This window comes from Lepisosteus oculatus, chromosome 6 (assembly GCF_040954835.1).
Source record: "Lepisosteus oculatus isolate fLepOcu1 chromosome 6, fLepOcu1.hap2, whole genome shotgun sequence".
Lineage (NCBI taxonomy): Eukaryota > Metazoa > Chordata > Actinopteri > Semionotiformes > Lepisosteidae > Lepisosteus > Lepisosteus oculatus.
The window spans coordinates 27,918,430-27,945,173 of record NC_090701.1 but is presented as its reverse complement, the minus strand read 5'-3'; the positions used below and the strand labels follow the sequence as shown (position 1 = coordinate 27,945,173).

At 38.8% G+C, this 26,744-nt stretch overlaps 1 long non-coding RNA gene across 1 annotated transcript; it reads left to right on the top strand.

Annotated features, from left to right (window-relative positions):
* Positions 1–161: 161 nt before the first annotated feature.
* On the top strand, positions 162–14,389 carry LOC107078218 (uncharacterized). Its single transcript, XR_001479174.2, has 7 exons — positions 162–251; positions 1,159–1,227; positions 2,071–2,130; positions 2,807–2,875; positions 11,443–11,484; positions 11,738–11,784; positions 14,197–14,389. It is a non-coding gene; the product is annotated as an uncharacterized lncRNA (long non-coding RNA).
* The last annotated feature ends 12,355 nt before the right edge of the window (positions 14,390–26,744 follow it).

The following is a 26,744-nucleotide window of genomic DNA, read 5'->3' as shown; positions in this document are numbered from 1 at the left end:
TCAACAAGTCAAAGTGGGAAAGTGGTTATCTGATATATGCTATACTTCCAGGTGTGTGTCTTGTCCCCCCCCCCCATTGTACATTCTGTACAATAATGATCGTATGAGCAAGCAGACCTTGTACCCAAAGGTGATAAAGCAACTGAAAATGACCAACACCGGGGTTATATAGCTCAAGGTATCAGATTTACATTTTCCTTTGCTGGAGAATTTACACCTGGACATTTCTTCTTCTTTCTTTCTTCTTAAAGGTAAATCTCAAATATTTATGTTCTGTAGTTTTGTTGAATTCAGGGACAGAATTTTATACTCCTTTCAAACTGCAGGTTGAACAGTGCTGTGTTGCTCAGTGTAACAGTTTTGGCTGATTTACCATCAACAGGGCTGAAAGGTATAGGTTTTACAAGTATCTGATTTATTGATGTTGTTTATTTATTATTTACTCTTCTCTTGTTTAGTTGTTAAAATAAAGAGCTTGAGCTTAACAACAGTAATTTTAGATGAAGGAAGAGCTGAGGCAACTGCTGTTAATTTCAGCAGACTTGAAAAAGGAGGTACCACTGATTCCCCTTAATTCTTTACATTTTCTTCTCAATATTGTTTATTGCTGTTCACTGAGATACTTGCTATTGCAAAAACGTAAAAAAGGTTTCTAGTAAACAAAAAAAGGAGATCAATTGCTCCATTATAAAATGTAGCACTTTTCTGAGGTCTTTCATAAATTTCACATATTTGGTAATTGTAATTTTATCATTTCGGATTTAAAAATAACAAGTTATTCATCTTAGTTTGATAAAGCACATACTATTTTTTTGTTTTTAACATTTTTTCATTCTTTTTGGTCATGAAATTGGGGACTAATCCTTAGGAACTGCAATCCAACATGCTTTACAAGGCCTTTAATTTATCCCCAAGTTTTTCCATGGTTCATTGAGTGAAATACTGTAGATTAAAGGTGGAATGAGAACCAGAAGACCAATAGTACTGATCGTTTTCTTTTAGTACCAACCTGGAGTTGGAGGTATAATTCGGCATTTGTTCTTATTATTCTGTTAGTTACCTCCTTAAAAAGAAACAGATAATTCAGGCAGACCATCAAGTTTCCATTTTGGCAAGTTCCTGTTGCTCCCTTTTCTAAGTGGTGAAATATATTTCCAGGACCCACGATGTCATGGTTCTGCTGTACAAAAGTTTTCAGTTGCAAGAACTGCTGTAACTGTAATTGTGGTAAGTAAAAACAAACTTTCATCACATGCAGACAAATCATTAAATACTAAACAGTCTTCTGACAGTTACTCGTATGTTTGTGAATCTCGTGAATAAAATAATTGAAACCGATTAAATGCCATCTATTCAAAGAAAATGTAAGAGGTTGACATGACATGACATGACATGACAAGACATCAGGTTGCCACTTGAAACGGCTGTGGAGCTGGACTCAAATAACATTTGTAATTTGCTATCCTTATAACATTTTTTTTCACATGCTGTAAAGCACTTTGCTTTATGTAAAAGTGAATGTGCACTACAGTATGTGTGAATGAACCATGCTAGCAGCAGCAAAGAATGTGCACAAACCTGAAAACCAAATCATCTTTAATATCATTTTATCTGTCTCACTGAGCATGAAAACCCACAATATTCTCCAGTGCTTTGCCAAAAATTCAAAATTTGAAAAAATCTTGAAATAGGGAAGTGATGACAAGCATTTACGAGCAGCTAAAAAGGATTAGTTTACTTAATAGGCTTTAATAAATACGAAAAGACTCTTTGCCTCTTCTAATAACCATCCTTATTGTTGTTTCATAGTCATTAGCAACTATATGAGTTAAGGAAGTTATGGATTTTTGGAAGGAAGTACACACACGGTATGAGCACACAGGGACAATTAAGATCAACATAGGAAACTTAATTTAGACAAACCCAGCCACTATCTTTTTGGAAAGGGAATGCACCAAGACAAAACCTCCACAATTCTGAGAACATGCTGAACACATAAGGCATCCATGTCTTTTAACTAATTTTATGCTGTTTTCATATATATCATTTAAAACCTTTATCATTACACAGCTGATAAGGACATTTCAGCAGAGACAATCAGATTATGTGGCAACGGATCAGATATTCCAGGTAAGCAAATTCTTAATTCTAAATGCAAATTTAGTACACAAGATTGTACACAATCATACGTTAGAGAAAGTGTGCTGCATGCTTGTGTTCCAGGTGCAGTGATGTGAGGGTTTTAATTTATTGTAACAGTTAGGAACAATTGGAACAGTAAATTATGAGTGTGCTTTGATGACTGTTTGGAATTGCACACAATAATTAACTGTTTCACACACATGAAAATATACAGGATACGATTTATTGATACAACACCAAACAACATGCGCAACAAACCAAACAGAGTAATACAGTTTATTGTAAATCAATCTGTTGTGATACACTAAGTTGATATTTCACTCAGGCATTACAAGGATAAGAGTTAGTAACTTCAGAGTTAAAAATATATTGACTTTAACATGTGATACTATATGATGTACATCTACCTTGTAAGGCATATACAGTATTTAGATAACATTTATATTCTCACATACAGGGCCAATTAAGAAGCCAATTAGCCCACTATTTTTTCAGAAGGGGGAAGCCCACACAAAAACAATAAGAACATGTAAATTCTACATAGAAGGCACCTACGTCAAACATTCATAACATAATAATAAGATCAAATTAAAGCTGACAAGCACTTTCAATTCTGCTGTTTTCATATACAGTATATTCATACCATTTTTTAATTATTATACAGCTGACGAAGAAACACCAGAGATTATAACAAAAAAAATCAGTGTGAAAGAAAACAGTTCAGATCTTCTAGGTAAGCAAATTCTTTATTTTAAATACATTCAGATTCACTGCACCAGGCTATAGGCAAGCATATACAGTACTAGAGAACGTGGGCTACATGCATGTGTTACTTGTGTAGAGATGAGGGTTTTTTTAAATGGAATTCACACCCAATCCATCATTAAGGAATAATAAGATTAAGAGAAAAAAACAAACAAAAAAAACAACATGAAAAGAAACAGTACCAAATAAACCTGGCAAACACTTATTCTATGTCAGTGCTAACCCTCCTGGTCAGCCATTTAGGAAGCATTTACAGGGGGCATAAAATTTGCGGTAGGAATTTCATCTTACTTAAATGTATTCAGCCAAAAAAAGAAAAACCAGGAGGTATGCCAAATGTTTTTTAACATTTAAAACTATTGGGGGAAAGTTTAGTTTCCACAATTCCCTGAGGTTTGGTGAGACATTTACAGTACCTCGAATCAGATTTAGATCATTTACTGTAAATGGGAAATTCGAAAGGGACTCTGTGTCCTTCAAGCCACCTAAAGGCAAGGCCTCAAATTTACTGTAATTAATTTTATACAGATGCAGCCATTCAAAATGGGTGAGGTATTTCGCGGCATACCCCGGTGGGCGTGTCGCAGTATCACGCGGTATCACGCAGTTAACGTGGTGTCACGTGGTTAACTATCCGACGTCGCCTTGTAAAACCGCCACGGGGAGCTTAACCTCTCATGTACAGCATTTGAGCCTTTAATTTTGAACTGTGTATTACAGCATGTTAATCATCAGTCATTAAAATGTTGGTATATTTTATGAAAGCAAGATTGCTCAGTTGGACAAAAGTACACAACCTATCTTTATCAGAAATATTTATGCATCAAAGCCTTTACTGAAGATATTACTAATAGTATTAATAATGGATGACTTTGGACAAGCTGTAAACTCAAAGTATAATTTCTTTAGCACATTTGTACAAGCACTTGGAATCTGTCCAAGCCAAACTTTGTCAGGCATTTTGTTTTACTTCAACGGGCATAAAAACTTCCTTGCTTTTAACAGGGCCTTTCATAATTTCTATGTACAAAAATGATTTAAAATGCGACACCTATCATTCAACTAGAGCTTAAAATATCACAAGGATCCTCAAGAGCACTGCAAAGAGTGTATTAAAAGACACTTGTATTTATCAACGCTTTCTTTTCCGTATACCAGATTTTATGGAACCACTTCAGAGGGGTGTCAGCCAGTCAGATTCCAGGAATCGGCACTTTAAAGGAAAAATACACACCGGTATTCCATTTCTCCCTAACGATTTTAAGCATCGAAGTATTTAACTAGCATGTGAAATAGCGTGTGAAAAAGTGGTAGTTTTAAGCTTTTCTGCTAATATAATATGGAACCGCGTATCTAAAGAATTTAATAACGGTATCCGTGTGCTGCGACAGGGCTGTGTAGGGCTGTTTCGCCTGCCTGTTCGTGTGAGCTGTCTTGTAGCCAATTTCAAAATATCGCAACATGATCGATATTTGCGATATTTTGAACATATCTTCCCTTCTGACAGCGGTTCCTGCTTCTATTGTGTGTGTGTGTGCAACAGAGTAAATTTTTATAGAGAAATGGAGGCTGGACAGTATGCGTTACAATATAAACATTTATATTGATTTAAATCGTGTTCTGATTTAAATCGCAAACGCGTGTTTAATTATATGTGTTTTTTAATCATAAAATATTGATCATGTTGCGATATTTTGAAATATAAAAGTCAATTGATTGTCCATAATATCGCTATTCTATTTTTTCGAAGAAATGTTTGTTAAAAGAAAAGTCCAGCACCAGCTGGATTTAAACACACAACCTGCCAGTTGGTAGTCATGCACCTAGACCACTAGGCTACAAGACAACTCACATAAACAGGGAGGCAAAACAGCCCTACACAGCCCTGTCGCAGTACACGAATATAATCATACCGTTATTAAATTCTTGAGATGCGCGATTCCATATTATATTCCCTTTTAATCAAATTCTAAAAGTATGCTTGTTGACTCCGGTATCACGTTAGTTAAAGACTTCAAAGCTTACAATGTTTAGGGAGAAATGGAATACTGGTGTGTATTTTTTTCTTTAAAGTACCAAGACCAGCTATATACTGTATGTTTATGTTCCAAAATTAATATCGTTTATGGCCTTCACACGCGTTACAGTATGCTCCTATTCTTTTTATGCGCAGCTACTAAGATTTCCCTTCAGTGGTAAAATTCAATATCTACAACGGGCACAGTAAAGACATTTACAGTAAGTCTTTCTACGACAGACCAACGGACCACGAGTGCCCCTGTCGATCAACCAATCACGCACCGCGGTACCCCGCGTCATCTTACGTCATGATACGCGACACCGCAGCCAATTACCTGCGGTACGTGTCTGTACCGCTCACTTTGAATGGCTGCATCTGTAGACTGAAATGGACCTAAATTCATTAATAACCACCAGAACCGCCAAGACGAATATATCAGGTGTGTACAAAAACAATGAAATATTGTCTACATATATAGAGATCATATGTGTTATTTTACCAAGTTTTATACCTTTTATATCCCTACATAATCTACAGGTGAATGATAGATAGTTTTTATCCACTTAAGAAAGTCTCCTCCAAGGCCAAAGTTCTATAAGACATCAAACAGGTAACTCTACTGGACTATATCAGATGCCTTTTCAGCATTTGAAAGAGAAATATCAAGGGCTGGTTAGTAAACTGAATAACATTTAATAGTCTCCTTACATTTATTGCCAAGAAGTGATTTGGTATAAAACCAGTTTGATCAGGATGAATAAGAAGGGTTCTTTTTCCCAGTCATATGGAGAGCAAACTTGCCCCCAATAACAGCAGCCATGTTACCCTGCAATTCCCATCTGGAAAAATCAGATTAGGTGTCAATTTATCTATCTCAAGGTTTATAACAGAATTAAAATCACTCCCTATGAGCATCCATGGAATGGAAAATGAGGAGATATATGACCACAAACCAGGGACTTAAAGGCATTGGGAGCATAATCATATTGTAGTAATATACGCTCGCCAAAAATAATCACATCTTAGTAATATAAGTGCCTACAATAAGAACATATCATCCCTCAATATCTCTTATTATTTCATCAATTTCCCTATGGGATTAATAAAGTATTATCTATCTATCAAGTCAGAAAGGGAAGCCCTTTTGTGCAAGGATAGCAAGTGCCCAGCTCTTATTGATAAAGAAAGGTAAAAAAACTGCCCCTTCCAGCTCCTGTTTAACTTAACATGTTCTAGATCAGTTGGGTGGGTCTCTTGTAAAAGGAGGTCTCTTTTTTTCAGAGATGAGAGGACTGTCTGCTATTAATAACATGATTTAAACCTTTAAAGATAAGAAAGACCGCTTTGATTATTGGCAGATGACTGTGTATACAGATTATGAGAGCAATTAATGCATGGTGGAGGATTTTAGACTACAAAATAAAAAGAAATACTGTAACTTTAGATAAGCTATGCTGTCATCATTACTTATAGAAGACAAACACAGTGGGTAGAATCAAGACACAATAAAAACAGATCCATCTCCAAACAATGGAAACTAATCAAAATTTACCACCTGAGTGGCCTTTGGGACCAATGAGGTGAAGCAAAGGTATTCTGCCAAAAGAAAAAAATAAATCAAACCCCAGAAAAAGTATTGAATCTGACTCGCAACCATGGTTCAGTATTGTTGCAACCCAACCATTTCAGTAATAAAAGCACCGGTTTAACTGGAACATACATACATGCTTAAATGTTAGATCAGAGTGTGAGTGTAAGAGGGGTTTTGAGAAGCTGGGAAAGCCTTATATACAGTATAATGTGAAAATATATGCCTAATAACCAAGTCTACATGTAAACCAGACTGCGATTAACTACATAATTTTTTTATAAAAGATTGTGTTGAGAAGCACAAGTCAGTGCCAGATATGTTTATGGTTTAGAAATAAATCAAGTGGGAGCTCTGCAAAAATGATCCACTCAGGCAAAAAGCATCATGTGACCCTCAAGTTTAATTTACTGTTCTAAATAGAAATTTGGACAAGCAAATTTCTAAAGTGCTATGACAACTATTAGGACTCAATCAAGCATAATAATTTACAGACTCCACATAAGTTCTTAATATACAATATACTGTACAATGTTTAATAAAACATTTAATAACTTCTGAGTTAAAAATATACTGATCACCACGTCTACCTCCAGGTCTATCACAAGGTCTATATATTGATCACAATATATTGGTACCAGGTCTACCTGGTAGGTATATAGTTAGATGACATTTATATTCTCATACACAAGTAAGTATACATGTACTATTGTGACGGAAACTATCAAACAACATTGGAATAATAGTTCCAATTCCAATAATAGTTCTAATACCAAATAATAGTTCCTGCAGAAAGAGAGGAGAGGAGAGAGCGCTTTTGTCATTTTAGCATTCTAGCATTCCTGAGGATGTCTCTCCACAGACGTTAACTTTTCATGCTGATCCACTTGGGTCTGGCCACAAGTGAGACAGTTGGGGCAAACTCAGTTCATCCCAGCTATACTGTAGCTTTTTACTAAATATGCTTGGATATTCAGAATGTCGACTAAATTTAATTGATCAGGCAAAATAGCAGTGAGATCATGAAGATTTCTTCTGTTGTAGGAATTCTCTTCTTTACTGACTCATTACCTCAGCCAGGCATCTTGGAAAACAATAAAGTACTGTCTTGGTCTGCTTGCAGTCACATAGTTAGAAAAGTCGGAGGACGAGGTTAAATGGAAAGGAAAGAACAGACAGTGAAATAACCAATGAAAATGAGTTGGCTGCTTGCTATTAAGGTAAAACAATCACAGTTGGTGAGTGGTTAGGATATTATCAGATATAGTCCTGGGTTCCACCCAGCAGGTCCCTTATTGGATCCTTCCTCTGAGCGATGATGTCCTGGTCTGTGTTCCAGACCAAGAAAATCTTTCTCATCAAATGGCAGCACCTTAACCTCACTCCTCATTGTTATCCATGATGGGAATTCTATCACGTATCATGTATTTTATACCAACTGTTTCCATTATAATGTTTGAAACTCTATTTTAAAAAGGACTGGTTTCTAACTAGTAGTGGTAACTTGTTGATAAAACGTAAATTTGGTCTTTTAAACGAGGTAAAAAGATTAATCTATGAATTGAACAGAAAATAAAAAAAACATGTTCTTTTATTTCTAATTAAATCAAAACATTGGTTAGAGTTTTATCAGGTATTGTACTGGGTTCCACCCTGCAGGTCCCTCACTGGTGGATCTTCCTCTGGGTGATGAACAGGGACCTCTGACCCATTGTCCTGGGCAGAAAGAGACAAGCAGACTAAATGGAGCCTAGTCCCTCAGTGTAGAAGTTGATCAGAAGGATTCAGATGGGAGGAGGCCTTTCAAACCCAGTGAGCTTGTTGGTTTGCCTGTAATTGTTTGATGAGAAGATGAAAGCTTCCAGGAAACTGTTCATCAAGATGGCTGGACAGCTTTTTCCAATTGCCTATTAATAATGTACTTCCTTGTAACTTTCAGTTATACTCTTCTGGTCTTATGTTTCTGCTGAGCATAAATCAGTTCATTGGATTGACTTTGTCCATGCATATTATGTTTGTAACGAACAGTTCTTTCTGGGCCCTATGCGGACGACACAGTCCTGAAGACAGGGGGGCGTGTCCAAGGTGTGCTGGTGCACGGGGGAGGTGTGGCCGAGGCGAATAATCCTAGAGAGTAGTCCTTAGGGAATATCCAAAACGCAAGAGTAAGTCCAAAACCAGGAGATCCATCAGAACAAAGAATTAAAAACCACGAAGGCCGGGTCGGAACCGGCGGACAGGGAACAGGAACAGGAACAGAGTTTAAAACCTTAACGGGACCAGGCGCTTCCAGGTCCCGGACTCGCACGATACGGAGCCCGGATGAGCGTCAGCGCCTGGCTTTTAAGGTGGGCTGGGAATAGGGAGCAGGTGCATAGAATACTGTCTTGAGTGAAAGTGCTGGAGCACCCTTAAGGAGGGGGAACTAATATCGTGACAATGTTTATATAATAGAAACTTAAACGTTTAATTAGATCTTAATAGGAATCCTAGTAATAACAAATTTACCCTGATGAAACATATGACACAATTCATGATTCTCTTTTAGCATTTATTTATCCTCAAATAATGTAACATTCAATATCCATTTGTGACAAAGTCCAGTATGTGAACCTTCAGATTCAGTAACTGGTGGCATCTCCTTGAACAGCAATGACTGCAGCTAAACATTTCCCATAACCATTGTTCAGTCTCTAACATCAGTTTTAAGGATTCGCCTAATTCCTCCTCACAGAACTCCTTCAGCTCTTTGATAGCTCATTTCAGGTCCTGGGACAACATTATAATGGGTTAGTGTAGATCATTGTAAAATGCAATTTTCTTCTGAATCCTATCTGTTGTAGATCTGCTTTTATTGATTGAATGAATGATATTATTGCTGCAAAACCCAACTTTAGCTGTGCACAGATGAATGACCTGAAATTATCCTCTAGCATGATCAGATACAGTACAATGCAGAATTCAATGGCTGTTTTAATGATGACAAGTCATCCAGGTCCTGAGGCATCAAACCAGCTTCACACTCCCAACATCATACAGTACATGACAGTTAGGATGAGTTTCTTCTGTTCAAAAACACAGCTTGGACAAAGAGCTCTACCTTTGACTTGTCTGTTCTGAGAACACTGTTCCAGTAGCCTTTTGGATTATATATGTGCTCTTTGGCAAACTTCACACAGACAGAAATGTACTTTTTGCAGAGCAGTGTTTTCCTCCTCGCTATCCTCCCATGAACATCCTTTTTCATTTGTTTTCTGATAGTTAAGTCATGAACAGTCACTTTAGCCAAGGTACAGATTCTTGGATGTTACTCCGGGGTTCTTTGTCACTTCTTTGATGATGTTCTGCTTTATTCTTGATTTTGGTAGAATGACCACTCCTGGGTGGAGAGACTGTAGTCTTGAACTTTCTTCATTTGTGGATTTTCTGCTTTACACTGGATTGGTGGAGTCCTGAATCCTTAGAAAAACTTTGAGGTCCTCTGAGATTTCCTTTGATTCACACCTTTATGGTGAAGATCAACCTCACAATGTTTCTTATCTTTTTGTAGGACAAACTTTCCAAACCGAATTCTTTAAACACCTGATTTAATTATTTTATTAACTGGGCTAATGAAACTTGTCAAGATTTCTAAGTCCCTCCTCTTAAGGGCTCTCCGGCTCTTTCTTGTTTGTGTTGATTTTCCTGCACCTGACTCTTATCCAGCCCCCTTCCTAAAAAAGCCAGACGCTTCTACCAATCTGGGCTCAGCTTTGGAAGATGCATGCCTGGAAGCCCACCTACCAGCGAGTCCAGGAGTGGCCCAACGGCATAGGATCGCAACGGTGTCCTTACCATCTGGACCCGTTACCTCTTTTTATCTCCCTGAACCTTCACCAGATCCTGCTTGGCTTTTAACTTTTGTCTTGTCTGTCTTGGATGGATAACCAGGCTCTGGACTTTAGCTCATCCTGGATTACCCTACGGACACCCTCTGGATTGTCGCATGGACCATGCCCCCCCCCCGAGCACCAGCGCACCCCTGTTCTTCTTCCAGCCCTGCTGGAAGTCCTCTTTCCCCATGTTTGTTTCACTCCCTTCCGAATTCTGCCATCTGCATAGGGTCCTGAAAAATAATTTGTGACGAAACTAGGGTTTCACTTACTTTTTCACACCCCCTGTATTTTAATTACTCATTGTTAGTTTAATTCATACATCATTTTGTTTCAAGAGACATGGAGTTTATTATTTTTAATCCTTTTAGATATTTACAAAAAAACATAAAAGCACGTCCTTTAAAAAGACTGCCAGTGAGCATTACCACAGTAATACACATAAGACATGTTTGTTTTTTTAATTACTAGTATAATCAAAATGTGTGAAGAGGTAGCTTTCAGTTCCATATTCTGTGAAGCCAACACATAGTTCAGAAATTATATTGAGTAGGAGAAAATACAATTTTTGTGTTTCATGGTTTCCAGCTGTTGCTTTTTCTGTGGTATTAGTCTGTTGAGATAAGAGATGCGATGGGATTCTGTGATCAGGTTTTCAGGCATTATTCATTATTATTCCTTCAACTCAAGTACATGCAGTTCAGTTCAGTTTATTTGTCATATGCACAAGTGCAATGAAATGCTTATTTGCATGTATGCTCCAATACAAAGACATTAAGGAATCACCAAAACATAAACACGGAACAACAGCAACAACAACAAGAACAAGTTGATCATTTTGACATGTCACTTAAGTGTGTTGAGAGGTCCAATCAGGTTCTAGAAATGAAAATAACAGAGCTTATGTCGCTGTAAAGACATTTCACTTGCAGTAAGGCATAGGCAATGACAACTGAGCAAGAAAAAATGCTTGTCTGTATTTGCATCTTCTTTAGAATAGTATGTGATCCCAGCATGATCCCAGTAATAAGAAAAATCCATACTTTCATTTTTAGGAAGCTATTCCAACTCTTCTGCTCCACCTCATCCACCATCATGTAAGTTGATATTCCTCTGAGGAAGGTAAAGAACCCAGCCTTCCCAAAGTGTCACAATGTGTATAGTCTTACATCTAGATTTCTTCATATAGAAAAACAAATGTTAAAGACAAATATTAATGATTAGATAATTAATGGAAATATATAAATGTATATTTCTGAAGTGCAATAGAATGTGCTTTTTGATCTAACCTAATACGAGTAATGGGAAAAATATTAATTTTAATCATAAAAGCATATTTTGTAATTTCAGATTCTACAATAAGTTTAGAAAAGAGCCAGCAATAACATCATTAACGGGTAAGTTTATAAAGTACTGACATCACTGGCAGATGAAAGGAAGTCTTAATTTTAGTATTTCGTCATTTTAGAATATCTATTTTGTTCTTTATAAAGCATACTGTATAACCAATACTGTTTAAAAATCCTTAAATCTTAGCACACACTTTTACTGTTGGTGACCCAATACAGATTTTTAAGATTATGTAAGTTAGGATACAAGTGAGTCATTTTGCTTTCATTTATCAGCTTTAGTAACACGGCACAGTAGCTTGCTCCATTCGTTCACAACCCATTGCAACATGTTATCAGGTTTAAATTCTTCTGCATGTACTGTAGCTTCCTTTTGTGTGTTCCTGTTCATTTTTCACTATTGTTTCTGAAGAGAAACATTGCCATTGCTATAGGATTGACATTGCCAGTGTTTTTGAGAATACTGTTTTGAACATTCGAATTAGGTCCCCTTTGCAGTAGCTTTGCATTTCTACAGTGCTCATTGGAAACAGTTATGGTAATGTAATCCTCTAGTAACATACTGTAGCCCTAATATGCTTAAATGCCTTTATGCATAGAATGATTTTCAAAACTCAACACAGTAGTAGTTTATACAGTTCTAGTCATAAAGTGACACAGTGGTTCTATAAATTTCTGAGTATATTGTACGATCTAACAAGCTGTTGATTATTTACTAAAGAACTCAATAAATTGCAGTTGAATAATGAACTCTCTGATGTCTGTGGCAAAATGATTTTTCCAAAAGAACCAATTTCTTAAGCATCCCAGGCCAGGCATGCTTATCTAAACAAAAATTTAAACCAAAACTGCTACTGTTCCAAGCTGAAACCAGGAGGGCAGCAAAGGTGGGTTCTGTTGGAAGATGAGCAAGGGGGGAAATAGTGAGGAACAGAGTATCTTTTGAGCCACATACACTGTATTGTACATGATTTTGCAAAGAGTCTGCACTACAAGCATGAGGATTTATCTTCTAATATTTTTGGCTACAATTGCATCACCGTAGTAGAAAAAAAGGTTGTTCGAGCCGGCTTACCAGCGTGGTGACGTCACTGCCCTTCCCTGTGAATAGTAGGGACCGAAGCCGTTGGGCTGAGGGTAGATTTTTTTTTAGGTTAACTGGCTGGGTCCCTGTTGAGTGATGCCGGAGACCCAGGTTCAAGTACCCAGTGGTGGGTGGGTTGACCTGAGGCGGCAGCGGCAAGGACGTGTACGCACGTGAACACGAGAGCATTACAATTACAAACACTTGAGAGCTTTATAGATTTTATAAGACAGGCCTCTGTTTGTAACCTTTACTGTATGTTCTTTCTTTACTGAAGCAGTTCAGTACTGGTATGGTACAGTAAGTCACAGTGTCACTATTTTGAACAGCTGGATTGCACACCTGCTACAATGTTGAAATGGTACAGGAAATCAAGGTTTGTTTATATTCCAGCTTGTCAGCAGGCATAGAGCATATATTCTACATACTGTCATCATATCCCATAAATGTAATGGCCAATGGTCGTTGAAAAAGCAGGCAAAGGTCCAAAGGCAGAACCCATTTGCAGGGGGAAATAAGCAGCTGAGCAGGCAGTGGGGAATCGACCAAGCAGTTTTATGTTATGGCCCAGGAACATGACTGGGTTTGTAGCCAGGCAGTTGACAAAGTAGTACAGAATTGCAGTCAGGAAATGAAAGAGGATTGAAGCCAGGAGACACAGTGACACAGCACAGAAGGTATTGCACTCAGGAAATGTAAATCAACAGAATGGTAAACCAAATAGAACATGGGGATTTCCAAAGCAGGGGGTTAGACTGAAGCATGTCAAAAGCCCAAGAGAAACACAAGCAAGGAATGCAAATCTAGAGACTAGGCAACGGCAAAAGTCTAACAGAGACCAGAGCACTCTCAGAACAGACCTACTGTAAATACCGTAGACTCTTCCTGTACAGACAGGTGAAGACACAGGAACACACTTCCTGTTTGACTATAAAACCATGGCAACCAACTGACATATATTCTTAAAGGCATGGCTGGTTGCTGTAGTAATGCTAACTTGATCCACAGCACTGTAGCAGGATTGAGCATTACAATAACACGTTATTATTTACTGAGAGTAACATTTCAAAGTCAAGAGACCATACAGTAGGACTGGTCTGAGTATGTTGAATGGGGCTGTGTGTATCATGTTGGGAAATATAACCTGGATCCATACATTGACTACCTGATATTAATACATTATGAGGAACTGAATGATTTTACATTACAAATGTAACTTATTTTTTTTTCTTAATTACTGTTTCTGGATAAGCAAAGGAACCTCAGGCCTTCAAGACAGAATTTACTACTGTCACTGTCACTAAAATAGTTTCTGAAAATGGGGATATTTGGGCAGATGTGTGTTGATGTCTCTGTATAATGGTTTTGTTTTGCAGGATTCTGCTCCCGTGAACTGAGAGACTTTTTCATAAAATCTCACAATGAAGAATATGTAATGGGAAGAAGGCAATATCAAGTCAGCGAACAGAATATATTTCTCATGTTCAGAAATGGAGACACCGTTGAAATAAGGCTATCCTGTCACAAAAAATAAACATTGATTTAAAAACTGCCTGCTTTTGTTTAGAATACAACAAGAAAACCAAAAGTGTTTACAAGTACTGTATATGAAATAAAGAAATGTAAACACCTTATGAACAAAATAGTTTTATTTTAAGACTTTAAATACTGCAGAGATAATAATAATGGCAAAGAAAAAAGGAAGCCAGTCAACAGAAAACTAAAATTCCAAATTTAAATTAAAGTATTTTATGCTTTATTGATGCTACTCCTAAATAATATTATTCTAGTGTTTGGTTTGGCCTAATTTATCAGTCTATTAAAAAGTGGCATATACAGTACTGTACAGTATTAGACGTTTTGACAAAATACAGTAAGCCATAGATTTTAGGTCAAGTCCAAACAATTTACACACTATATTTCTATACGTTTTATGGACAAGGGGAGTGAGGCTCCAAGCCATCACACTTCCTGATTAATATTATGTAACAGTAACTGGCCGTTGTTAAAGGGGAATTGCAAACTGCGATTTTACAAGCCAGTTATTAAGGTAAATCACTGTAACAAAAAATATTCATTGACGTTATAGATTTTTTTTTTACAAATTTCAAACTAAGAGTTAACATATAAGTAGAATCTGTTGGGCAAAACTGTCTCAAAATCAAAAGCAATATTTCTATTAGATTAAAAGAGATGTATCACAAACCTGCTTGTTTACAATGTCATAGGGCCACAACACATCAACGGAAGTTTTGTTGCCTTGTTCTGAATCACAAAAGGTGGCACTATACATAACTGAACATTTTGTCTCTTTTATGACAGAAATTGGAGTGTAAATTTAAGGTTTTACAAGTTATTTTTACTTTTGGCTTGTGGTTTGAAATTCACTCATCATTGCTTATTCTTTCTAACCCTGAAATAGCATTGCAGTTCCCCTTTAAACTAACGAGTTTAATACTAGAATGTTATGTAAAAAATGAATAAGTATGATTATATTTTATACAGAGAACACCTAACTCACACCTGCAGTTACATTAATTATTACAGTATACGATGCTAAAATGTTTTTGGCCTATCAGGCACAACTGTTACACACCACAACTGTTGTGTAATTTAATGTTGTAATAATTAATGTTATATTAATTTAATTTTAGAGTAAAAAGACAACATTATTTCTAATCAAATAGGTAGACCTATTAAAATTTACCCCAGCATCTTTGCTTATCTGAATACAATCTTCAGATGGCGGGAAATGATATAGAAGATGTACATGATGATATAGAAAGAAGAAATAACATGAGCATTGTGTCACGCCTGAAATCCCTCCCTAGAGGGCGCTCCACTATTCCCGTTATTGTTCCTGTGATTGCTAAGGTCCCCAGGTGTACCCTCTTACGTGTATTTTTTTAAGACTAGCTCCTCCAGTCCTCGGGGCTCATCATTAGGGTAAGGATGTCGCGAGGCCCGCATAGCACAAGGATACCCTACATCCGTCTCCTGAGTGCATAGGCCTCATCCCCGACACCTCCCGCTTCCTGAGCCCGGGGTCTGGATGTTCTCGCCCCGTCTCCCTTGGACCTTCATATTTTGTCTGTCTGTGTTTTCCCCCTTCTCTGGGATTTTAACCTTGTTGCGTCCTAGGATGTATTACTCGCTGAAGGACTCTCAGACTGTGCCCTAACCTGTCTTTGGACCCGTTTGGATTTGGATGCCATTCTTTGTCTACCCCCCGTTAACTGTTTCACAGACTGTCACTATTATTATGTGCACTATTAAACCCCTGTGTGTTTCCTTTTACCATGCCTCCCGTTTTCTCCAGCTTTAACCGCATTGCATAGGGTCTACTACAAGACCTGACATGGATCTCAGTCCGTGGTCGTAACACATTGTGGCTAGTGAGCACTAATAAAGCCCTTCTGAATTTCTTAAGAGCTTGTTGAACCACAGTGAGGTCATGAGTGAGTAGGGACTGAGCTGGAGCTTCACACTTCCATGCAAAACACCTACAGAGATCAACGAAGACTTTTCTACATTTAAACACAAAAAATAACAACAGAATGAAATGCCTATGATTAAAAAAAACTTTTTGAAAGCAAAATATATCAGGATGAAGTTCAGAGCACAGTAGAAGTGCAAAATTAGCAAGCAGTGTTCCATTGTTAAACTGTAAGAAGGTATAGTACTGGTAATCATCTTTGTAATTTACAATTTAGGGTAATAAATACTTTAGAAAATAAACTTTATGGGTATTGAGTAAGTGTTTAATCTTATGGAGGGTTTAAGAAACGAACAACCATACAATATACCATACAAACAGATCTTACACAAAACATTACTAGCATCTGAGATGCACACATGATTTATTCTTTTAAATACTGTACATGTGAACAAATTACTGGAACCAAGGACATCTCTTGCTCAGCATGCTTTCACTGATAAAATGTGAGAAAAGATTTCATTATAAGAGTGAAAAGAAAGGCTACAATTAACACCAGGTCAATCAGGCAACACAGTGTGATTTAAGGATACCTCAATCTCAAACCAAATGCATACTGTATGATAGATTTGTTTCTCCTTAGTTAGATCCACAAAAAGAAGATGTGCTTGAAGGTAGTAATTTATTAATCATCACCAAGAAGATGGAATTAGTGGAAGGAAGGATTAGTGGCACAGCCACATTGGTCATATCAGCAAGCACATATACAGTACATGTACCATTTTTATAGTATAGTGTGCTTGTCACTATACTGGGGCACACAGACTGTAGGGTGAGCACCCACTACTGGCCCCAATAACACATCTCCCAACAGCGACCTTAGCTTTCTCAGGTGGTCTCCCATCCAGGTACAGGCCAGGCTTACACCTGCTTAGGTTCAGTTGGTTGTATGTATGTAATTCAATGTGTCTGATAAATCTGCATAGGGGAATCTTCACCCCAAAATACAATTCTGTGTTGGTCATTTTAAACTCATATCACTTTCTCTTGGCAATTTAAATCACAAAATAAATTAAAAGCACTCCATTTTCCATAGTACTGTATTTGAAATCACTTTACATGGCAAAAAGGAATAACTTGGGAAGAGTTAAGAATGAGTTGGGAAGAATTAAGACATTTATTTATTAAGACATCATTTTATCAAACTTTCCTCTTCATACCACTTCCCTAACTAATTACATCTGTTTCTATTTTTTCAGATTGTCAAGGGTGGAATGTGATGAAATACTAGAGTCAATTTTCCAAAGGAAACTATGGCATGTTATTAGTTAACAACTGAACGTTTAAGAATTGTTTTATTGTTTTACACATTTCTAGACTGTATCCGATGTTTAGATTTAGTAACATGAAGGGAACAGGTGTGTTGGTTTGTTGCTAAGGCTGACCACAGCTAACTGCCTGACTCTCTGACCTTGTTAACACCTTATAAGGCATCAAACTGTTACTTGACAATCATAAAAATGTTTTATGATTACATGTTTACATGTTTTTGTATGGAATTTTTGCTCATCTTTAAGAATAAAAACCTGTTGTTCAGTTTAAAAAAGCGAGTGAGAGACAAGTTTAACCTGTCAGCTTCATCTGTCCTTCTTTCTTTATTGCAATAAAAAAATGATTTATCAGAACCACGTATGGTTTTCTTTATGGAGTCTAACAATTCTTATATTTGTTGTATACAAACATACAAGTTAATGGGAGACACATGAAATGAGATCATGACAAGAATATGCAGTATGAAGAAGTCCCTTGAATTTTAGATCTGACTTGACCATCAACTGATTACTGTGTACAATGAATGTCTTGAAAACAATGCTGTGGTTTATCTTTTTCACAATTGTCAATAGTGATTTAATAAACTAAATTCTTTAACACAACTTTGTATCTGGGGAGTGCTTTATCAAAAGTTCAATTTCAGTGTTGAGCCCAGGGAAGCAGTGAAATACCTGAATGTCAATGCACTATCCCAGAGGCCCTTTGTGAAACACGAGTATGATCCCAGCAATCCAAATGATGTTGTGCCAGAGGCCAGGCTGGGTCCTGGAACATCTGCAGGCTGCAGACCCAGACGTGGGAAAAAAAACAGCACAGGTCTGCATTATCAAGATAACTTTGTTTTTACACCTTAAGGTCTGAAATAGCAAAGCTTAATAAGTATAGGAAGTGAGAGATGACTCAACACACAATATAGTTTATCCATTCATTTATCCATCTTTTAATGACTTAGTGTAAAAGTAAAGTGTATTGTACATATGACCAGTCTATCGTAGGGCAGACAGAGACAAACACAGATACTGTACATGCACTCATACCAGGGCCAATAACCCTAGAAACCAATTGATCTACCAGCATGACTTTGTACTGTGAAAGGAAACTTGAGTACCTAGAGGAAACCCACATACTGCAAACACAGGCAGAGTATACTGTATAAACTCCATGCAGATAGCACCCCAGGAACTGTACCTAGGGCCAAGGTGATGTGTGGTAGCAATGCTAACCACTAAGCCACTGAGTCTCAATACATTTTACTCTCTTAATAGTTATGCAGTTTGATTCTTGTTTCAAGTTTGAGGATATATTTAGGTACAGAGGAGCAGTTGCTATGTGCTTGTTAAGGATTCGGCCAGTAAAACCGAAACCAAGTAATGAACCCACTTGCAGGAGCCGATAGAGACAAGTCGTGATCCAAATACCGTAGTCGAAGGAGAGAGCCGAGAGTCCAGGGGAAGCCAGTGATCCAAACAGGAAGAGGGTAGCCAAAGCCAGACCGTAATCCAAAACCATAGACGAAGGAGAGAGCCGATAGTCCAGGGGAAGCCAGAGAGAAAGCAACTGAAGCCGAGCCATAATCCAAAAAATGTAGTTGGGAGAACCAATACTGAGCGAGGAGATTGGGAAAGACTAGTGCTTAAATACAAGATGAGACGGAGGTGTGGTGATGAAAGCGTACACTGATAGGTAGACTAATGAACTAAGACTTACGATCCCTGCCTCCCAGCAACAAAAGAGGCAGAAGAAGGCTTCTGCCTCTTTCGTTGCTGGGAGGCAGAGATCGTAACAGTGCTGTTCAAGTATCTACTGTACTTTGTATGTATTTTTCTTCAGAACCTTTTTGGCTGCTGGTGTTTGTAAGAACATAAACTGGTCCTGCCTGGGACAAGTGGAGATTTTTAGTAAACAACCACACTCATTGCGGTGGCACAAATGGTGGTGGGTTGCACCAGCTGATCTTTTATGTCCCTGAGAGACCTTCACAAGATTGTGGTGTCCCTTGTCCCAAACTGCAGCTGGGACATATGTGGTCTCTGGATTTAAAATTGAGAGGGAAGACTGATAACCATGATTGTGCTCAAAAGACGACAAACCCAGTCCCGGTGGAGGAGTTGATCAAGATGTTCTGAGAGAGTTCTGCCCAGGGTAACAACTGAATTTGTCCTCCTGAAAGACAAACATCTGACCATTTCTCTTTAGGTGGTAACCAGAGGACAGCTTGATTTTTAGGTGACCCCACAGTAGACCACATACTTTTTAATTGTTTCACAAAGTATTACACAAGCAAACAATCTCCGATACCATCTTAATCTAACCATTAAATTTGTTTTCACAGCAGTGAAACTATTTTTGAAAATCAAATATATTTTATTATGAGATAACAATGGCCACTAGAATAAAAACAACTCATCAACCACTAAGAAACAAGACTACCTGTGTTTATTTCAAATGACAATCCTGCATTATGACCTGCATTATTTTCCTGTTGACACAGTATAATGATGTTCTGTATCCAAGAACCATACAGTATATACTCATAATGTGGTATTTCCTAAATTACCCTAATCCAACTGGGAAGCCAGGAGGGATAAGAGTAATCCACGGAGCACACAGAACATAAGGATGATTGAAATAGGTGTCCTGATACTAAATTCAAAAGTAATTCCCTGCTTTTTGTTGCTGCCACTCTGATAGGTGAAACTAGCTGACATTCAGCAAAATCTAAGCATTCATAGACTAAGGGGAGGTTTATAGGTGTCCTACATGAGAAGCAGAGTCTTTTTTCCCTTTGTCTGGCTACCTGTCAAATTAAGTTATGATAAAAGAAACTTTTATCTGTCTGTTATCAGTTTGGGTGTTACAGCTAGTTTTTTACAGCCTTAGTACACTATAAACAGTGTCTTTAGCATTGACTGTAGCTCAATCATAATAATAATGGAACTTTTATTCCTTTTATTATTATTTTTGCCTAATTTTATGTTTTTTTTTGTAATAACAAGAAAACAATTTCAGGACCTGGCTTTATAGAATCTCATGCATTTTTTTCTGTCTTTTTGCTAATTTCAGATTATTACCAAAAGAGATTGACTGGGTAAAAAAACACTAGAAAAAGGTATTGGCTCCTACATGTGCTACAACATGGAAAACTGCTCAAGGGATTATATTGAAAGTCCAGCGCCAGGTCTCCACTGTCTATAGTTTTCAAGATAAAGCAAGATGTTTAAAAGCACATCGATTCAATGTGGCAATTGTCTTTAGGGTGCTTGGGGTTTAATAAATCTCAAGCTGTTTGTAGAATTCAATTCAATTCAATTAACTTTATTGTCATTAAACTTACACAGGTGCATAGTATAATGAAAAGCGTTTCTCATTAGTCACTCAGGTGCAGTATATAAATAGGACAGAAGATAAGACAATAGACAGTAACACAATAGTAATAACAGTAACATGTAATAACATAACATAAATAACATGTAATCAAGTAATCAAAACTGTGCAAAATTCCGCAAACAGAGAAAATATAACAGGACAAAAACAGTGCAAGGTAATTCTTGGAACAGTGCAAAAATAGTATGGTTAAAAATAGTATTGTTAATTAATAAATATTAAATATTATTATGACTGGTACAGTTTTACTGGGCTATCGAGGGGACAGTACAATTTCGGCTTACATGTGTGTGTAGTGGTGTAGGAGTACAGTCATTTTAGGTACAGGAAGACGTTAGGAGAGATCATAATATGTTGGGAGGGAGTGGAGGTGTCACCAACTTGACAGCTCTGGAGAAGAAGCTATTTTGGAGTGTAGTTGTGTGCGACTGGAATGACCGGAACCTTCTGCCAGATGGTATTGGAACAAACAAGTAATGACTGGGGTGAGTGGGGTCAGACATAATTTTGGTGGCTTTTTTCAGACTCCTGGTGTTGTATATTTCCTGGATGGATTGTAAGGCACTGCCGATGATGTGTTGGGCAGTTTTGACCACCCGCTGTAGCAGCTTATGGTCAGATGCGGTGCAGTTGCCATTCCAGACTGTGATTCAGCTGGTCAGTATGCTCTCCACCGTACATCTGTAGAAGTTGGTGAGGATCTGTGGATATAGGTATATTTTCTTCAGCCTTCTCAGGAAGTACAGCCGCTGTTGTGCCTTCTTGATGAGACTGGAGGTGTTCAGAGTCCATGTAAGGTCCTTAGATATGTGAACACCTAGGAATTTGAAGTTATTTACCATCTCCACCGCAGACCCTTCTATGTAGATCTGGGAGTGAACTTTTCCTTGTCTTCTTAAGTCAACAATCAGCTCTTTGGTTTTGCTGATGTTGAGACATAGGTTTATGGTTCGGCACCAGTCTGCAAGTTGTTTTATCTCCTCCCTGTAGGCAGTCTCATCATTGTCAGTGATCAGGCCCACGACTGTGGTATCATCAGCATACTTGATGATGGTGTTTGTGCTGAACTTGGCAGTACAGTCGTGGGTGAACAGGGAGTAAAGCAGTGGGCTGAGCACACAGCATTGAGGGGCACCGGTGTTAAGGGTGAGTGTGTTGGAGGTGAGGTTTCCAATCCTGACAGTCTGGGGTCTGCTGGTGAGGAAGTCTAGGATCCAGCTGCAGAGGATTGTATCCAAACCTAGAGCCCTGAGTTTGGTAGAAAGTTTTATGGGTATGATGGTGTTAAATGCTGACCTAAAGTCAATGAACAGCATTCTTGTATAGGTGTTCCTTTTATCAGGTGGGTTAGGGATACCAGGCCAGGGATACCATCAGGTCCAGCAGCTTTATGTGTGTTCACTCTACTTAGTGATTTCCACACATCTAGCTTGGATAGTGTAGGGGGTGGGGTGGTAGGGAAGTCAGTGGTCCAGGTGGTTGGTTCAAGGTTTTGAGCTTCGAAGCGTGCGTAGAAGGTGATAAGCTTGTTTGGAAGAGAGGGGTCGATAGCACTTACAGGGCTTGTTTTGCTCTTGTGGCTTGTGATTGTATTTATGTCTTGCCACATGCATTGTGGGTTAGTGTTGGTGTTGTAGTGGTGTTCTATGTGGGATTTGTACTGTTTCTTGGCAGATTTTATGCCGGCTCTTAATTTTTTCCTAGCCCCTCTCAGTTCTTCCTCATTACCAGATTTGAAGGCTGCATCACGGGCTTTGAGCAGGGATCGGATCTCAGTGTTAATCCAAGGTTTTTGATTCAGGAGTTTGCGTATCTTTTTAACGCTCACCACATCATCAGCACATTTGCTGATGTAGCTAGTGACTGCTGATGCATACATATGAATATCGGTGTGGGATCCATGGGAGGCTGCATCTTTGAACACACTCCAGTCTGTGTACTCAAAACAGTCCTGAAGCATCGATTCTGCCTCTTTGGTCCATGTTTTTACAGATATAAAAGAAGTCACACTAAAACTTGGAAACAAACTGGCATCCTTGTCAAGATAATGTTAGAAAAAGGAACCACGGAGCAGTATAAGGAAATTCTCCTTTGCAAACATATCCACCATGGGGACAACAGAAAGCAACTTGAGCAGAGGGACAAAATGAGCAAACCTTAAAGAACCAGTTGACCTCAACTAATATCATTGAACAGCCTCAATGTCATGCCCAACATTCCTCCCCTAGAAGGTGCTCCACTACTCCTGTCATTAGTCCCGTGATTGTTGCTAAATTCCCAAGGTGTACCCTGTTATTGTATGTCTACCATTATTTAAAGACTAACTCCCCCATCATCCTAGGACCTTCATGTTTTGCGTGTGTTCATGTTATCCTCCTTCATGGGGATTTTAATCTTGTCGTGTCAGAGGATGGATTTATTGTTGATGGTCTCATGGATTGTGCCCTGATCTGCCTTTGAACCTGCTCGGATTTGGATGCCATTCTTTGTCCCCAGCTCTTACTGCATTACATAGGGTCTACTAAAAAACCCGACACGTTACGTCTGTAACACTCAAGAGCAATGATGAAAACCGCTGATATAGATGACCTCAAGTGTTGAGGAATTGGAAATGGTTGAAGGTGACAGGCAGGGAGCGACATAGTATCTTTAGTACAGTTGCAGCTGGAACTGCAAGACTTTAGTTATTAAGGAACAAGTAATAGGTTTATTCCATGCTGAAAAAAAGAAGAAAGAAAACACAACGTTTCGGCCGTGGAGCCATCTTCAGGTGTGACACCTTTCTTCTTTTTTTCAGCATGGAATAAACCTATTACTTGTTCCTTTGCAGCCTACGCATGCTGACACAGCTACCCGTCTGACTTTAGTTATTGCTTACATTCGCAAAACAAGACATTCGACTTCCCTTTTTACTACATTGAAGACATGAGCTGTACTTTTCCACTGACCTGTAGATGCCCCCCTGGTATGTTTCCACTTGCCAGGGTTATAAGCAGTTAGGAAGCTAAAAGACAAGCAGTTTGTTGTTTTTTATAAAATTTATAACATTCCTTCATTCCCTCCTTTAGAACATATTTGTTTTTACACCACTATGTTCTAAACAATGCGATTCTTGTCCTCCTCATGATTATATTGAACTACCATAACAGAATTAGTTACTTTGGTACATACAGCTTTAAGACACTGAATACATAAAATAAAAATGATCAGTAGTATTAGGCCCATAAAGATATATTGTACTAGTGACCCTTCCCAGGCTCCGAACACAGACTGCAGCCACTTTCCTAACCATCAGGATTATAGTCATGATATTTCTGTCCTTCATCATGGATGTGCTGTGCTAAGTCTATGATAAGTTCAGAATTGTCTGGAATATGAGTACTACATACTGTACAGCTGCTTATCACCCTAATAGAGGATGGCCTGGAACTGTGATTATAGCAGGGAGCATACGGTTAGTTCCATTCTAATACATTTGAGGTACACTCAGACTAAAAACAGAACTATTTACCCATGCCAATAAACCTAAAGAATCACCTTTTGACACCATTTACTCCTGGACACCATTTACTCGCATCTTGTATAGCAATACAAACCCAACAGCTCTGATTATTATTTGTGGCTGATAGATATGACAACACCAAGAAAGTATTGACTCCATATTCCCCATTATTATAGTAACGTTCCTTTAGCGTAACAGGCACACTGTCAGCCCACTGGCACCCAGGAAGCCAGAAAGACACAGAAACAGTAACATAATTATTTCTGTTCACTCAGTCTCCGGTGCAGTGGCTCGGTGGCAGTGCGACGCGTAGATCCTGCGATCTCATCCTGTCACTCGGATGGCAGAGTTGGTAGTCAGTAGCACTTGATATGGTCCCTCCCCCCCAGTGGGGTTGCAACATCTGGCAGGGTATCTTCTTTACCCACACCCACTTGCCAGGTTTCAGGTTGTGTCTTCCCTCTACTGGAGGTCCCCCAAGTGTCGTGCACCACTTCAGTTAAAAACATACAATACTGCAATATTGAATTAGATGGGAAATTCAACGATCCATTAGCCAAACTTGGCCCTCCAGGAAGTTTAGTTGCTTGGCCCATGATGATATCAAACAGGCTCAGTTACACAGTTCTGTTTGATCCAGCCCGCAGGCTACAGAAGACTGCAGGCAGAGCAACTACCTACAGTGTTCCTTCAGTCTGATGTCTCATTGATCTTTCAGAGTTCTGTTCCTTTGTTCCACTGTTCCTGTAGACTGAGGGTGATGGGGGAGATGACGGTCCCATCTCACCCCAAAAAACACAGCCACTGCCTGACACACTTTCCCTGTGAAGTGTGTCTTTTTTTCATAATACAAGCAACAGGGCAGTCCCTGCTGAGGGCTTATCTCCGTCATCAAGTGTTTGGCAATCACAGAGGCTGTGGCCTCAAACCATAGGGAAAACAGATCTACCATCATTATAAGAGCCCAGGTTTCCCTAGTAGCGGCGAGGCTTAATAATAAGGCAGAATTAAGTGTTTCTGAGCCTTCCCAAATGAGGCCCCATTTCTCTGTTCATCTCTGTGGTGCAGCCACAGAGAAACTATTCATGCAAGATGTTTTCTTATGATAAAGACAGCTCCCAAAGGGGGATGCACTAAGCTAAGCCTGGCTATCATGATCAATGGTCATCCATTGGCGCCTATCTGTCTAGGGAGTGCCAGTTGGACATCTGGACTGCATTACTAAGTGTCAGGAGTAAGTGACTCATATCTCACCTTGATCAACCAATCAGGGACTGGTAGGGCCGAGTAACCCACGTGGGACTCTGATGCCCATGGAACTTTCAGCCAATCAATGAGCTGAAGTTCCTCCAGGTAAAAACAGGCAACACAGAGAGCCTGTGGGATTCAGTGAGATTCAGATTCAGAAGGGTAAGATTCTGGAGAGGATTCTGTGGACTGTTCTAAAGGGAATTCAAAGGAGAATTCCAGGGCAGGACGGCCCAGGAGCAGAAGGCTCCCAAGGGCAGGACATTCTCGCAGCGCGCCTCCAGACCATCCTGAGACTCAGCCCGGACAACCACGGAACGGCCAGTGTGTCCGAGTGCCAGAACTTTCCTTTGTTCTAAGAGTCTAGAGTGGAGGTTGCCAGAGAGTAACCAGCAGCAGGCTTCGTGAACAGGTCGGAACTGTGGACAGCTGAATCACTATTCAGAACTAGCTCTTCATCAGGAACGAACCGGTCCTCTTCCTGACTTGCTGGGACCCACAGTCATCTTTTCTCCTGTGCACAAACTTTGCTAGTTAAAGCCAACAGTGAGCATCAGCAGCGCACCGTCGCAAGCTGCACAGCACAGCCTGGCACGGAGCCAGAGCGCGCAGATTGGACAGCAACAGCCTGCAACTGTTTCTTTGTGCCCGCAGGAGATCTGAATCCCCAGAGATTGGATGAGTATTCAACTTCAATGCATTACAGCTCAAGAATTCAATTGTTATCCCAACCAGTTGATATCAATTTAATTCCTAAGGGTTATGTACTTGTTTTGAGTATCTAATGTAGAAGTTATAACCAAGTTCATTTATGAAACGGTCTTAATGAATGATATACTGAACATATGCCCTCTTGATATGTGTAACTCTTTGTAACTGACCGAATATACCTTTTTTATTCTGATAACCCTCTTGATAAGATCTGTTAGGTTTATATGTATATTTTATGTATTAATAAATGTATCCTCGTGTATTAGTACCTGTGTGTGTGCGTTGTTTGAGTTATGTCGCATGGTTGGACT